General features: G+C 34.9%; 1 long non-coding RNA gene across 1 annotated transcript; it reads left to right on the forward strand.

Annotated features, from left to right (window-relative positions):
• Window positions 1–10,618: 10,618 nt before the first annotated feature.
• Window positions 10,619–11,921, forward strand: LOC124632681. Its single transcript, XR_006984657.1, has 2 exons — window positions 10,619–10,987; window positions 11,741–11,921. It is a non-coding gene; the product is annotated as an uncharacterized LOC124632681 (long non-coding RNA).
• The last annotated feature ends 4,274 nt before the right edge of the window (window positions 11,922–16,195 follow it).

Genomic DNA, 16,195 nt, shown 5'->3' on the forward strand with positions numbered 1-16,195 from the left:
ATCAAATGTAAGTGTACCATTGTCATTACACCAGACCAATAAGCTTTTGTAAGTTAAGACCTGCCGCATCTACACAAACTCTACTTATTCTAAGCTACCTATGAATCAGTTTCTTCGAAGGCTTAACGAACTCAATGCAAGATATAACTAGTATTTTATAATATAATACATCACGAGCTTGACTCACAGACCGTCTACCTTTGTACGCGCCTAACTACACAAGGTCACGATATACGCATATTTCCACGAACTTTTTACCGTTAGTAAAGTTTCTAATTAGGAGAATTTCACGTGACACCTGTCGCCTAGGATTTGCGCAAGTGCTGGTAAAAACCTCCGGATTTACAGAAGGTCATATCTGATGTTATAGAATAGTCAAATCAAATCAATCAACCAATGAAGTCAAGCATGGATCTTATTTTAGGTTCCTATTTAGAGATATGTTTCTATTTTGACAATGATTGAGTTAAGACTACTTAAGACTCATTACAGTATTGACTCAGATCCTAGGTATAGCAGGTAAGAAGAGAAAAACCTACTTTTTTCATACACCAAAATTGACATCTCCTTCACGTCTTTCGCGAAAAATGTTGACTTGTAATAGTGAGTACTAAACATACAAGGTGGCTTATCTTATTGAGCACAATCCAACTAATGATTGACAAGAAATAATGTGTAATCTTTCTAAATAACGGTGAGATTGCTTTGCTGATGTGAGTGATTTTCTAGACAGCATCGCCAGTGTTCAGGTGATTCATAGGTAAACAGGTTGCATGACTATTCCACGTTCAGGAACTTTTGTATTCCCCAAATTGCACTCCCACTTCCCTATGACGACTGTAGGCAATTACTTAAGGTCAATAGACGGCACGCTTGTTTTAATCAAATGCGGAATATGTGTGTACCTATCATAAACTCATTCATATGCTCACATACTTACTCCATTTTCTTCGTAATTTTTCTCGACAAAGCCTAAAAGTTTAGAATGTAGGTATATTGTTGAAAGATTGTACCTTCAACGACTTTACTTCATTTACCTGTGAACGATAAACGACCAGCTATGATGTAATGGTCATTTCGTCATCTGATTTCCCAAAACCAGTCCTAAAATAGCAGCCAAACATGTCAAGAGCCTTTAAGCGGAAACCTTGTTGTTCCAAAACCTTTATTGACATCAAGTGTACTCCACTAATTCGTGGTACAACCGCACACCTGCGCCTGCGTCCCTTGGACACATAAATGTCTTAGCAGTTTTTTCCTATTTCTGAATTTTGCGTAGAAGTAGTAAGAACTCAATAGCCCCACTATTGAGTATCAATGTTTAAAGCTGTTTTGGTGATCGTTATTTGATTCTGGCTTTGCGTTACTAGTTACGCTGTCGGTCTACACTTTTTTTTGTAGATCAGTTTTCAAGTGTTTCCTACTCGGCAAAACCTTGCGTGCAGTTTTCTTTTTTCTAATGGGATCAGTTCCAATTTTTTTTGGACGTTGTCAGACTTTCGGGATTCTTTATCATTGGATTGCAAAAGATCTACAATTACTACTAACCAAATCCCATCTAAAGCAAAACTTCAGCAAGTTAGTTCTATAGACATGTGGGGCTGTGACCTAACATGACCATCACAGTCAGTTATCACCACCTACCAATATAGACAGACACATAAGTGCTTAGCAAGGTGTGTGGTCGTGTTTCCCGTATCACACCAGTTACGAGCGTGACACTGTCTGTAATTAGCACGTGTCCTCACTGACACGTCATCTCATTCTTAGTTTTGTCTCATTTGACGAAAATGAGTAAATGTACCAAGATTCTGATTCATGAATATTTTTGCACGTCATTAAGTTCTACATGTGGTAGTAATACGTTTTACAGTGTGTGAACGATTTTAACGTTATCACAAAGTTACGCCGTGTTACCAAATATGGCTGTTACTTTACCGTATTTGCAAGTTTTCTGAGAATTTGTATTGCTGTATTTTTGACGCATTTTATTGTGTTTATCTAGTAATCAGGGGGGTGATACGGATTCTTGAGGAAATGACTAAAAGTTGATAAACCACGTTGCGTTACATGTGGTGTATTAAATTACATACTGTATAGTCCTACCTAAAATTACTACCTTACTTAGAAATGCAGAATTTATATAACAAAATAATTCATCTAGTACCTCATCATCCTCATCCTCCGAGCCTTTGTCCCAACTATGTTGGGGTCGGCTTCAAGTCTTTGGATGTAGCTGAGCTTTAATTCATCTATTACCTACCTAACACATATTAGTGACAATTAAATTAAAGTTCTCAGACTGTTATGACTTCCCGAAGTACCTGATACCCGAGGTAATGTTATTTTTTTACTATTTTCATTATAATACTTCATTATTTATCCCATGTTCGGTATAAGTCCAACAAAGTCCGTATCTGTGCATAGAGGGATTAATAATACTTATGTTGCACACTCAAACAAAGATAAAAATAAATAATTACGTTATTTCTCCGGCATTCCAAGGAAATTATATAAGTAGGCAATTTTACCGCATATTTGCTATCTCCCACGTATAAAAACTAGCCTGTAGCGATTGCTTCTTTTTCTTTAATTAGTCTCAAGCGAAATCACTTAAAAAATCCAGTAGGTATTTATAAAATGGATTTGGAACACTAAACTAAACATTATCTCTTACTTTTTAAAGTTGCACAACTGTTACCGCACTATTACCTTGTTGAGCAGACTGATAATACCTACGTGTATGTAGATTAAATCTAAACAATAGTATTATCTCAGATCAAAGAAATAGTATTATGTTAAATGACTCAATTTATGTTAAATAATTTGGTCAAGTTCCAAAATCTGTCTAGACTGGTCCGAGTCTTTGCACAGTCTTGTGAAATGTCCAATTTACCTAAAATCTGAAAGCTAATTAAGTGATATGATCAATAATATTATTACTTACTTAAAAGATAATAATCTCATTATAATTATTTTGATAACTTACAAAGATGACATTTAACATACATTTTCAATTCAAGAAAGATGGAAAAGTACCTACTTAATCCATTAGAAAAGTGCAAATCATATCCGGCGAAAGAAAAGTTGAAGTTGCAGGAAAATGCTGAGTTCAGAGTTGGCAAAAAATGTGTATAATCTCTAGAACTTTTATTACAGAATCGAAAGAGCCAAATGTTTGCTCCATAAAATGTAATTTTTCAAACTTCTAGTTAAATGTTACGTTACGCATTTAAAGAAAACCCTTCAACACAAACTACACATTAGTATATTCTACTCTCATGGTCATTTTGTAAGTTTATCGTACCTAAATACCAGTCCATAATTTCCCTTTAAGAGGTAAAGTTCCCTCACATACTGACGTAAATATCTTTGTTTATATTCATAGCATATACTTGTAAGAACATAAAAAATGTGTGAACGGTTTTCCTAATACTTACGTTTAAACTTGTGAAATCATCTAGGTTGCTGGTTGTAGTTACCATTGACGACAGCAAGTTTCTTTAAGGGAAATCATGATTAACTTTATTTTGTTGAATGTAGAGTTTATTTATAAAAGGGGAAAAGTTAAGTCTTCGGCAAAAGTAGGTTCTTAATTTGAAGTATTTTCTTTATTTACATAGATATATCTGTTTCCTTATTTCTCGTTAAGCTTCGATTAAAAAGTTGCCATTGAGTTGTAAAATCAAATCACAGAAACAACATCTTTATTTAGGAGATTTTTTTATTTAAAAACTGACACAAATTCGTCAATATTGTTATCCATCCTACTTAACCAGATAATCAATGGGTATTCACATCATATACTAGTAAAAATCCCCATCAACATATTGTCACTAAGTACTTTCTCCAATACTTACACACATTTTGTTGGCCTCTATATAATGCAATAGGTTACTGCATACCTACTCATTACATTGTTACAATGGGCTGACTTCTAAAGCCGGCTGATGCAAAACAAACAATGGATTACGGATTTCATATAGGTAGGTAGATTATTAAGACAAGTGTCCTGTAGTTTATAGTTATAGGAATTGTTATCACTTTTTTTCTTATCATCATCATTTTCGTTTGTTTATTCGTCCCGTTCCAATATACCTATACCTCTACCATATACCTCTTATTTTTTTATATTTATAGAAAATTAGGTTTTGCTAACAGCTTTGCGAAACAAGCATAAGAAAAGTATTCACAGCTTCGTTTGTTTATAGTGTTTGGTTATCAGTTTTATTTTCACTAGTAAATGACCCGGATTGATTAAAATACTTGCTCACCTAATAAATCAACAGAAATAAAACCGGTTTCATCAAAACTTCGAGACTCAAATAATGTAAAAAATAAATTAAGTTTATCTGGAAATCCCAAATTACTGCCGTGTTTAATTAATTTGACTAACGAGATATGAAATGTAATACTCAAACAAATTAAAGCGATTAATTAAGTTGGTAAGTGCCACTTAATGCAGATAGTTAATCTATTGTCGCTTATCTAACACTTAATTAGTTTATCTTTACTAAAACTACGCACATAGTACTATAACGACCTCGTTTGCACTTTCATGAATGAAATACTACGGTTCGCTTCCTTCAAACAACTGCCAATGCTTATAAGCTTAACTCCCAAACCTATCAATCAAAAACGACTTTTATGACTCTACAGTTAAAGTCAGTATTTCAACTTATGATGAATGTATGAGCTTTCTTTCAGCATACAGTGTAAAACCAACTCTATGACGTTAACTACAGTGATGAGTTTTCCGCGCAGCGTTCAGAAAGTTACGCTGTTAAGGTTGGGGTCATCGACACGGCCTCGGCGCGCACGTGGCGACCGTGTGCCGGCCGAAGTACGCACGGCGCATGCGCGGGACTATCCATTCAGCTCGACACGGAGACGACTCGGAACTCGGAATTTTGATCGTGACAGATGTAGGCCGAGCTGATAAGAAATAAGAGAAAGTGGGACTTTCGTCAAGGTTACCGCTTTCAGGTAGAGAAAGTTCAGCGATTTTGGCCTATTTATTACTCTCAGCTGGACAACAGACCTCCAAACGGGAATGAATCTTAAATTATATTCTTATCTTAGATATGTTAAGCTTTCTCAATTGGAAAATTCTTTCCTTAACCATTCATCACTGTAGGTATTGGTAGTGAAGTCTACATTAAGTCCACTTAGAAGGAAGATGTAAAATAGATACGTAATTTGGTTTCCATTCAATCAGAACACCATTAGCACATACACAAAATGGGTCACGTCAATCGTCAACCGTTGCTGACCACAATATACCAAATTTGAGTAACCAATTCGAGCAAGTACCGTATGACATTGTCTCAAATACCCAATAATTGACGAGACATTGTGTTCAGTTGCATCACATTAGTGAAAGTAATTCTTAGAAGTATTTCTAACGAGATATATTGAAGAGTGAGGGCTACCGGATCACCTCGCTAAATGAGGAAAATGTCGCGGTTATTATTAGATTGTATGTAGTTGTAATTGCATCGTTTATTGTCTAGACTTTGTGCTATTAATGAGGGGCATATTGCCGCATATATATGCGTAACTTGTTTGTACGTTTAGCATGCTATTAACCACTGTAGGAAATAGGTATGTTTAGTTGGGACTAAACAGACAGACCTACATGTTCGCATATATATTATGATTAGTTGACTGGCAGTCTTTTTTGAAAGTACTTAAGTAATCCTTCATTCAATTAAACTTTTCAGTCTACCTAATCGTTGTAATAATGTGCGAACTACCATTCATGTCAATACTTACAAATTAATAAACTATATGCCGAATAAAAGTTTGTATTGTACGGAAGATCCAAATGGGTGGTAATGAGCGGTAGGGTAATGAGAATTCCTAAATCTGAATTCGTGTTAAAAATCTGAGTAGGTAATGATAATTGGAGGACCTCCCACAAACATGTCGCGTGTATAATGGTCTGATTCACGCTCATTAGTGTTCATAATAACATGATGTAACAATCACCAGACATTAGTAAAGTTAATTTGAAATGCCATCTGTAGCACTCGCCCACGACTTGGTACCAGCTCCCCCGCAAAAAATTATCAACAGAGACCAACTTAATACCCGTACTCCGAGATAAGATACGTACGTAACTAAAAATAGACACTATTATAATAATACGCGACTATTTTTAGCTCTACCTTGAGAAATTATCTTTAGAATTTTCTGAGAATTTTTTAATAAAAATTTCCAATGACGCAATGATATTTGACGATGTAAAAAAATTAATAAATGTAATGCCAGTTAAGCCTTATGTCTATTGTTATGAAGGCATTGTTTGCAGACGGATTTTAGCGTCCTGAAATAATTCAGTCAGAGAAAAAGTTTACTTTAGAGTGACGTATTCAGGTACTAGGTATATTTACACAAAAATAAGAAAAAAACAAATATTTTTTAAATCATCCCTCATCTTCGAACTTTGCTCGAAGCAGAGCACCTTAGATATAGAATTATAAAGCCTAAACTTGACACAAGGAACTTAGACCATATAACAGATACTAAATAGGTACTTTAACCAAAGACTTTATTTACTTTATGACCTTAACCGAAGCAAATAACCTTTGAAGCCATTTCTTCAGATACAGTTACATCCAATCTTGAATCTATGAATCACCAAAGGCAAGATGAACATTGCAGAATTTGATGAACATTAGCAAACAAAACACGTTTTGACTTTGAGCAATCTTATGTTATTTGAATAATCTTCCTGTTATATCCTAGTAGACTTTATTCCAAAATAACGTGATATACTTACTTCGGTACTATTAATACATCCTGGGCCTACAGGCAACAGGTCAAGTGCAAGTCATGTCCTGTAATAGGGTTCAAAAGACACGTCCTAACATGACATTTGGCATGTGGTATTTATTCCATTTTTATTATTATGTACTTCCTTGATTATTTCACACGGTTATATCATGGATGACTTGCAGATTTTGAGCAAAGTATCAGATGTAGGGTTCTAGAAAACGATAGCAATGTGTGGACGAAATCTGGCCTAAACGGCAAGGTAGGATGATAATCTAATTTCTATTTCCATATTGGGAAAAGTTTATTGTGTGAAAAGCCTGAAAATCTCATAAATGCCTGGCCCATATGGCCTCGCAGCATTATTAATGATGGGAAATAGCCATGTAAAACCGCTTTACAATATTCAAAAGTAAAACGGTACTGTCCCCTATTTAGACAGAAATATGTACGAACAGTGCGGGTATACCTACTGATTACAATTATTACTCACTATCGGAACGCCACGCGCGAGGCTCAATATCACAACACATAGCAACAGTATGTTTCATTCGTATTTTTTTGTGATAGGTATAACTCGGAAATTTAACAACGTTTTTTTATTACTTACATGATGTTTTGTAATTGGATTCTATATGACGAATTTACTTCCACATGTAGTCTTAATCAGTTAGGTATGCGAGTAAACGGGCTTTATTTTGCCTAAATACCCATTTAAAAGTAAATATCTAGTTAGAAGTCCTGAATATCTTAGGGATTCAGGCATACTGAGAATTTTCTCGTGACTAAAATCATTATTTTCTGGGACTACCAAGTATTGGTCATCCTTGTGAATTTAGATGACTTGTCACGTAAGTATTGTTAGCATTTCAGAAGAAAGCAAGTCTCTCCTTTTCTGCCAACCTCAAACCTGACCTCGGAAAGCTTCACCAAACACGAGACTATCGCATGACTGCGCATGAATGAGCGCACGCGCACGTCGCCCTTATCAGCGACGTGACGATTGTGACGTCACAGCTAAGTTCACGGCGGATCGTGCGAGAGACACGTCTCGACATGACCGCTTTAGAAAGCCCCTGTGGCACGTGGTGACTTGGTGGAAACCTCGTGCCGTTGCCAAGGTAACAAGAAAAGCTAAGTGGTAAATTGTTAGGAAGCGGAACTGAATGAGTGTTGTAAGTCTTTGAAGATGGAAGATCCCTTTAGAAAAGGCGTCATACATAGGGATTGTTTTATGTGGAAAATTATGCAAACAAAGCAGCATTGCTGCAAGGAAGGTACCTATGAGGATATACTTTTCATAAGTAAATACCCGATAACTAGAACCCCAGTGAATACTCAGATTTATTTATTTCGAAAGGCATAGCAACGCGTGCCAAGCCTTGACTTTTAAGTAACTTTGTACTACTATCTAAAGCCTCGAATTATTTAGTTATCTGGCATACTTATACTCGTAATACCTATGTAAAAATATTTTTATATAAATATAGAGATTTAAGTGCGCTCAAAGTCCATGTACGGTGATTATGTGCACTTACTTTTGGACCATGATCAGGTCGAAAGATCGACGAGGAACTTGGCATGTCTGCATTGTAATAAAATTCTAAGAAACAGGCTATTCGGTGAATGTATGTCAAAGGCTAATGGTCTACCTGACGTCGTGGAGGCAAGCTAAAGTGTGATGTGGAAATAAATTAGGAAAGGAACGTGACGCCTGTCATTTGATGAACTTTGAACATCTCTTCTTCGTTTCTTCGTCTTCCTTTTTTTTTTTTGCTATAAGCCAGTAAGGAAATGGGGAATCAACTTAAATTCGGCGATATAATGTTGTCGAAAGTACGAAAACTCTTTGCTTCTTCTGGATGACCTCTTTTTTAAGAGCTCAAGGTAAGTAAATAAATACTATGCACATTTTAATAGTTACGTAAACATAATGTTTACCATAAGAAACTGTACGTCCAATTAACACAAGTGTTGAAATATTTCGACCATGTTTTGCGCAATTAGCGTTTTAGTAACTCAGATCATAGTAACCACAAAAAAACGATCATCCAAAGTGGTTTAGCCACAAGTTTAATTTTTTTACAGATGCGCCTTTGATGTTGTTTATGTATTTGACAACCCTTAATGATCTTTATTTTCGATTCGATTCGATTCAGATGAATCTGTGTTAAAGGGAAAACCCTAAAATTAAGGCGACTTCAGTACTTCACTGCAATAATTTCTGCATTCTTTTTCGTTACCTGGCTCACCATTTCTTAACTTGTGACACACTCAATATTATCTCCATAATTACATACAATATTATAACTTCCTCTCCTCATACAAAAGACTTTGGGTGATCTGATATTCATATTCATATTCATATTATTATTTATTTGCATTCCACAATGTTTAAAGTAGGTGTTACAGTTAGGCTTAGAGCTAGGTACAATTGTGGACCCTGTAGGGCACAGCAAAATAAAATAAAACTTACAACTAAAATTATTATTATTAAATCTATAGAGAAAAAAAAATATATGAAAAATACAACAATTGACTTATATTCTTATAGGAACAAGCGTGAGACTAGACAATAAGGTATACCGGTACAATTAAATAACACGTATTTGCTAATAATATAATTTCAATATTCAAGCCACTGGCGTACTTTATACGCGGAGACATGACAAGGAAGGGAATTTATAGAAATCTAAAATCTTTTTAAGTGTTATATCTTTGGTCTTGATTAAACGAACTTGGACCAAATACTATAAATATGGCATATTTTATTATATTACCTCTTTTTACATATCTCTAAATAACAGTCAAAGCCGTTACTTCTTAAGAATGAAGCAAAGTCTGCATTAATCTTAAAATCATTGTTTATTTAACAAAACACGGTAAACTAAAACCGTCATAATAATAACCGATTCACTTCTGTTTACCAAGAAAACGAAAAACTTGGCGCCACCAATTTAAATATATTAAGTACAAAAAATATGTTGTTTTATTGTGTGTGAAAAGCGTTGTATTTGTCAGGTATAATCTTTTTATTAGAGGGTCTTGATCGGTCAGTGGCCAGATTTAATATTTTCATATGGTAATTATAATATTGGAATTCCTTGCGGATGTATCGCTCAATATCTCGACCTAATTTACGCGTTAATAAAAGTTTAAGATTCGGGTGCAGGCAGAAATGGATGAAGGCTATAAGAAACCCGAATATTTGACGCTCTTAAAGAACCAATCTCATGTTCTGAACAGTAGAGGATAGGCTCACACAGACAAATTCGTCTGTAGGACTGAATTCATAGAAGTCAGAAAAAAAACCAATTACCACAAATTTAATAAAATATTTTAGTAAGTAGGTACCTAATATAGGTAAATGAGTAATTTCGCGATTTGTAAAAATGACCGAGATTATGCAGTATCTGCACCTGGGATTATCATTTTTGTCATATCAGCGACCTTATAAATAGTAATGAAATAGGAACTTAATTGGGCACGTGTTTGATTTTCACTATAGTAATCCTAAGATTATAAGCTAGAGAGTCTCTGATTCATCCGCCCAAATATTTGCAAGTCATTGTGAAAAAACTCAAAGAAATGGTTATTGCACCACAGTCAAAATCATTACCTTTTTTTATTTTTATCTTGTTATTATTGTGATTGAGGATATTTATTTGATTTAGCTTTTTGATAGGCATATATTTACCTATTTTCCACTTGATACCTACTCAATTTAAAAAAAGAGCGAGTCTAGCACGTTCATGAATAGATTTTTCATGATTTTTTTTATTAAAAAGTTATTAGATAGCTAACAAATATGCAAATTACTTTCTAGCAGACGAATTGGTCGATGGTTTTACATCCCGAAGGATAATCTATTCGCCTAAGTCAAATCTGGCCCGAGGGTGAGATGCACCCTTTGGTCAGATGTTGGAGCCAGTTTCAACCGAATGTATATTCATGGATGAGCGATTTGTCCCCAGAAAAAAATACTACGATTCAACTGGTCCGCTGAGGTAAATTCGGAGGTTATACTACACTAGGCCTGGGCACCAAATGGACATTTTACGGATGGTAATGAATATTATTTAGTTAAAAATAAAAAACAGTGAAGTAAATGTGATAACTTTGTCCGTAATAAGTAAATAACATAAGTATCTTAAAAGATAACATCTACAGAATTGAGATAGGTCGCTACAATAACAAGTGAATTACTCAGGTATGTATGTATGAAGCAATCAGCAAACAGTATTCTTTATGATTAACTAGCTTCTGCCAGCGGTTTCACCCGCATCCCGTGGGAACTACTTCCCGTACCGAGATAAAAAGCAGCCTATAGCCTTCCTCGATAAATGGGCTATCTAACACTGAAAGAAATTTTCAAATCGGACCAGTAGTTCCTGAGATTAGCGCGTTCAAACAAACAAACAAACAAACTCTTCAGCTTTATAATATTAGTATAGATTATAGCTAGGTATGTTAAGAATAAAACAAGAAATATTCCAAACAGCATTCCTAGTCAATGGATAAATAATAATGCTATATCAATTACTATTAACATTCCTGCTTCGATAATTTTTAGCATTTGTAGCGTGAATAGTACTTACGGCTAAATATCAGTAGATATGCTTTGGGAATTCCTAATTGCTAATCTAGAGTACCTGAAAATGCAATTATGTTGTGGTTACACGACAGTAAATTAGGTATCTCTAATTAAGTATATGCGACTCTTTAAGTAGCTTGGAAAGCATATTTAGTGAGCTCGACTGTAAATGGCTTCAGCTTTTGATAATAATTGGGGTAGAAACATTTACCAATTGTGTCTATACTTTAAAATGACCCTAGAATTTATTTCGAAGGTATTCAGGCAGGAATTATCCACTCATCCAGTTTTAAACCTATGTTAAAATGTTTTGTAAAACCCACTAACAAAAAGCAAGTTCCTTAGTAACCTTATGTCGATGACTTTCAGCACCTGTGCCCTTGGGCATCCGTCATCAAACCGATCCATGTTACCAGCATGACATCACAGCGATGACATAGCCCAAATAATCTCCATCACCATCCGTTTGAGTATCCGTGAGTTGTGACGTCATACTTAAGTAACAGATACAGCCGATATTGTTCTTACATCAGAGAGTATTAGACATAGACACGCTTTTTGTTTTTATTAGCATTGACTATGGAATTGGAGCGTAAGTTCGCGGTTTTCTCGTTGGTAATTAGGTTTTTATCGGTTTTTGCTGGTAAAGTGAGTTATAGGGGTAATTTGAATGTAATGCCGTGTTATTAGTACTTACGCTTAAATAGCGGGCATATATAGACATTGGTTTGTGGTATAAATGTGATAAGTGTATCTTATGTCACTTAAAAATAAGTACTAAAGCTTCAACAAGATCATGTGAGAAGTGGCCATATTATGGTCCCGTCCAGTCACTTGAAACTGTTAATTTGTTTTCAAAGTACAAGCCTCTTAATAATTGTAGTAGGATCTCATTTCACTTCTAATATTACAAGAAGCGAGATAACCCTTCATCTTGCAAATACCAACCCGTATACAATCCCCGATTCCTTCTAACGCGTACTTATTCAAAGAAGAACCTCATTAACACATGATTTAATTAATCATTCACATAGAAATCACATGAATTGTGAAGTTTTCAATATGATTCGCGATAATGTAGATAAAACCTCCGTCACCCGGCGACCTGACCTCGCCATTGACATTATACGAGTTCCCAGTAATTGTTATCAGTTTTAAATAACTGCATACGGATCGATAAGATATGTCATCATTTTCATTCATAGAAAATGTAGGAAATCTAAGTTTTATTCACGCAATTCTAGGGTAACTGGTAACATCATCTGCTTACCATTTTTTCCCCACTATGTTGGGCTCGGCTTCCAGTCTAACTGGATGCAGCTGAGTACCAGCGTGTTACAGGAGCGACTGCCTATCTGACCTCCTCAACCCAGTTACCCTAACAACCCAATACTCCTTGGTAAGACTGGTTGTCAGACTTACTGGCTTCTTCTACCGCAACGATTGCTAAAGATGTACAAATGACTGCCAGTTCAGATTACTGGTAGCAAAAAATAAAATAAAACAAAATAGGTAGGTAATCCACCTAGCTGGTAATGATACTACTTTGTTTTCTTTCTTAGTAGAGTTTCGGTTTATGTTGTTTGTTAATCACGGTAGTGTTGCCTAAATAATGTGCAATAATTAGGTTATCGTCATTATCACACTAATTGTTCATAGCATTATAAATGACATCATTAAACTGTTGATATTTATTATGAATCGCATATCTTGGGTAAAACCGTAATTCGGTTATATACCTATTGTTGTATTTTTATTTTGGCCAATAATTAAGCATTGCCATCCAACGTGGCAATGCTGCCAGCCTCTTTGGTACACTCCCGGTGGCCAGCGATGAGGAGTTTTTTGATGCCATAAATCAATAAAGATACTTGTTGTATTGTTGTAATTAACATTATATTTATTTAGGAAAATTTTATCTAATGAAGCGACAACACGCTTTCAGTGAATGATAGGAAATTGTTCACATTTTCAAAATACCAATGACCGATATGTTATCGTTCTAACAATATTTGTAATTCCTTCAAATCTCGTCATATTCGGTGGTGAAACAATGTGGGAACCATTTCGTAATCAATGTATTTTTGTTAATGATACATGTATTGCCACACGTCCAGCTTATCGCGTCTGATTATTTTGTAGGTATCAATGAAATGGAAAGTTCAATGTTATTGACGTCATGTTTTTGGTTCAAAATAAGTAACCTTTTTATATTACTTCAGAAACAGTAATAGGTAGGTAACTCTATACACTATGGAAAGCGGCTGCTTACTACAAGTACATTGTACTTTTTGGGGAATTTTGCACGTATTCTATCATGATTTGCTTTTCCACAACCCCTCACATTTATTTTCTCATATTCGTATTAAAAATAAATGAAAATGCCTGAAAAGTTCACTGAAGGAACCCGATTAAACCAAACGATATGACTTCAGCAAACGCATTCCAGCACGTTGTTTTCAAAAATAATTCGAAACAAGACTCAGGTCGACTAAAAATACAAGCAGGAAGAAAACAAATTCCCAAAACGATAATGTGGGACGATAATTATTGCGAATGTAAGCAGAAGGGGCACATTGTGTGCTAGTTTATAACACATTTCTTTGTTAATCAGAACTCCACTAAATAACACCGCTCATGTTCATAAATCCATAGAGAATTTGTAAACGGCAACATTTTCTAAATATTTTCCGAATTGATCATAGCTTTTATTAACGCACTCTTTTCCACATGTGGGTCAATGATTCATGCGGCGGCCATGACCCGGATGAGGAAAATTTTAAATAAAGTAATTTCCCTAGTTCATCAATCAGAGGGAAAATCTATAGTTTGTACACGTAATGCATCAGTTTTTCTACACAATTGACATTCTTTGTAGAGAAAAATGTCGCAATCAATTGTACAACTTCTTGTCGAGGTCTGTTTTCAAAGTCAAGACTACTTAATGACCTATTAAAAATTCGTCTAACAAACTATGAGGATATATGTCTGGAAGTATGTGAATGACATTATTACTAGTGCTCTTCAGTATACGAAGAATATGTTAGAATAATCCCCGTTTACAAATCAAACTTGTTCAAGATTAGGAATCGGTCTTTCCGTCCGCATACCTTAGATTTGCGAGTTTTTTCCAAATTAGTACCTATTGACGTAATTCTTGTCTACTTTTTATCTGTTAAATGAATCAAATAATCACAAAAACGGTAGTTAATCGACCGTAACAATAATGCTATCTAGTGATCTTTAACCTAACGTCTTGAACACACTTGTTCTAGTAAACTTTTTCAAAATTAAGCCATCTCATTTGTATTAATTAGGCCTATCTACTGACTTTTTGAAAAAAATCAATTGAATCGTCGTCGTCGTCGTTTCAGACGAAAGATATCTACTAATGGGCAAAAGCCTCCTCCAAGGTTGGGACACTGGGCTCGGTCTTCACCAACCCACATCCACGGGAAATTATTGAGAAAATATCGAAATAATAAATAAGTCATCCTAATTTATTGATTTAACAAACTAATCTTACAGAACTGCTGAAGGCATGTAAAATGTCAGTATTATAACCTTCAATTGGTACGGAAATACGGAAAGTTCATGAGCGCACACGTAACAGACAGATCAGAGATAACTGGCCTAGTAACAACACAGTTACTGTATCTGGGGAGTTTTACCACGTTTTTTTTATAAATGTAGATTGCGGACCCAATCTACAGATGAATATTTTGGAATCATAGCTGTACCTATTTATTGTGTTACAAATTAATGCTACAAATTATAACATCTACACGTAGATGGTGTATGTCAAGACGGTCTCTTTCTAAGAATCACAATTATTTCTAAATATTTCATAGACCTTAAGGGATGTCCTATATAACGCGTGTCTATAAAATTATAATATTTTAAATGACGTTTAATAAAATAGGATCAACATACAAGGACGATTTCCCCAAAAGAATATGTCAGGCGTTCACAAGCGTGCAAGCTGAGCTACTAAGAATTTCTTGTGGGAAACTAAATGTTTACGTCCGACTCAGGAATCAAACTCAGGGTACAGTGAAACTAATGAGGCTATCTGACAAATAACGATAAATAGAACATAAAAATCACATGTCTATCGATCGGACAGTGGACATTGACCACTTCCGAATTCCACGAGCGACGCCGTGTGCAAACCTAGTTAAACTATGTTTTATTTAAATAGAATATTTCTCCCACGATTGTGAGTCGGTATCTAAGGAATGTAAATTAATTGATTTACGTACATTAAAACATGATCTCCAATGACTCACTGGTTATCAGAAATGGCGCAACCAATGAACTTTAAATAGAATTTTCCTCAAATTATAGATTATTTATATATAGTGTTATATCTGAGGTCTCGTGTTGGGTACGCATTGGTACATACCTACTCCATTATATTATGATGATGTAATGACAGACTTTTGAATAAATTATAGTGTTTGATTTATTGCTCCCGTTTATGAATTTATGTTTCATGAGAAATCATTAGATGGTGTATCAAATAAGTCCGACTTAGCTTATTTATTGTTTTCCTGGAACTTTTGCTAGCTGTGTTTTTAAGCTTTAATATCAACTGTAAGTTATCCTACGAGATGAGTAAGATTAATTAGACACGTAGGTAGAGAAGGATCAATGTTGTTTAAAATATACCTAAGTAAGTACTTAGTAAGCAATTTAGTCAAGTTTTGTATATTCGAAGCTTTCTTTGGTTGAAGTCCACGTACGCTTTTAAACGCGTTAATTACTGAGTAACTAATTAATTTGCTTATAATATACTTACAGCCTTACTTATAAACGTCAATT

This window comes from Helicoverpa zea, chromosome 8, assembly GCF_022581195.2.
Source record: "Helicoverpa zea isolate HzStark_Cry1AcR chromosome 8, ilHelZeax1.1, whole genome shotgun sequence".
Classification (NCBI taxonomy): Eukaryota; Metazoa; Arthropoda; class Insecta; order Lepidoptera; family Noctuidae; genus Helicoverpa; species Helicoverpa zea.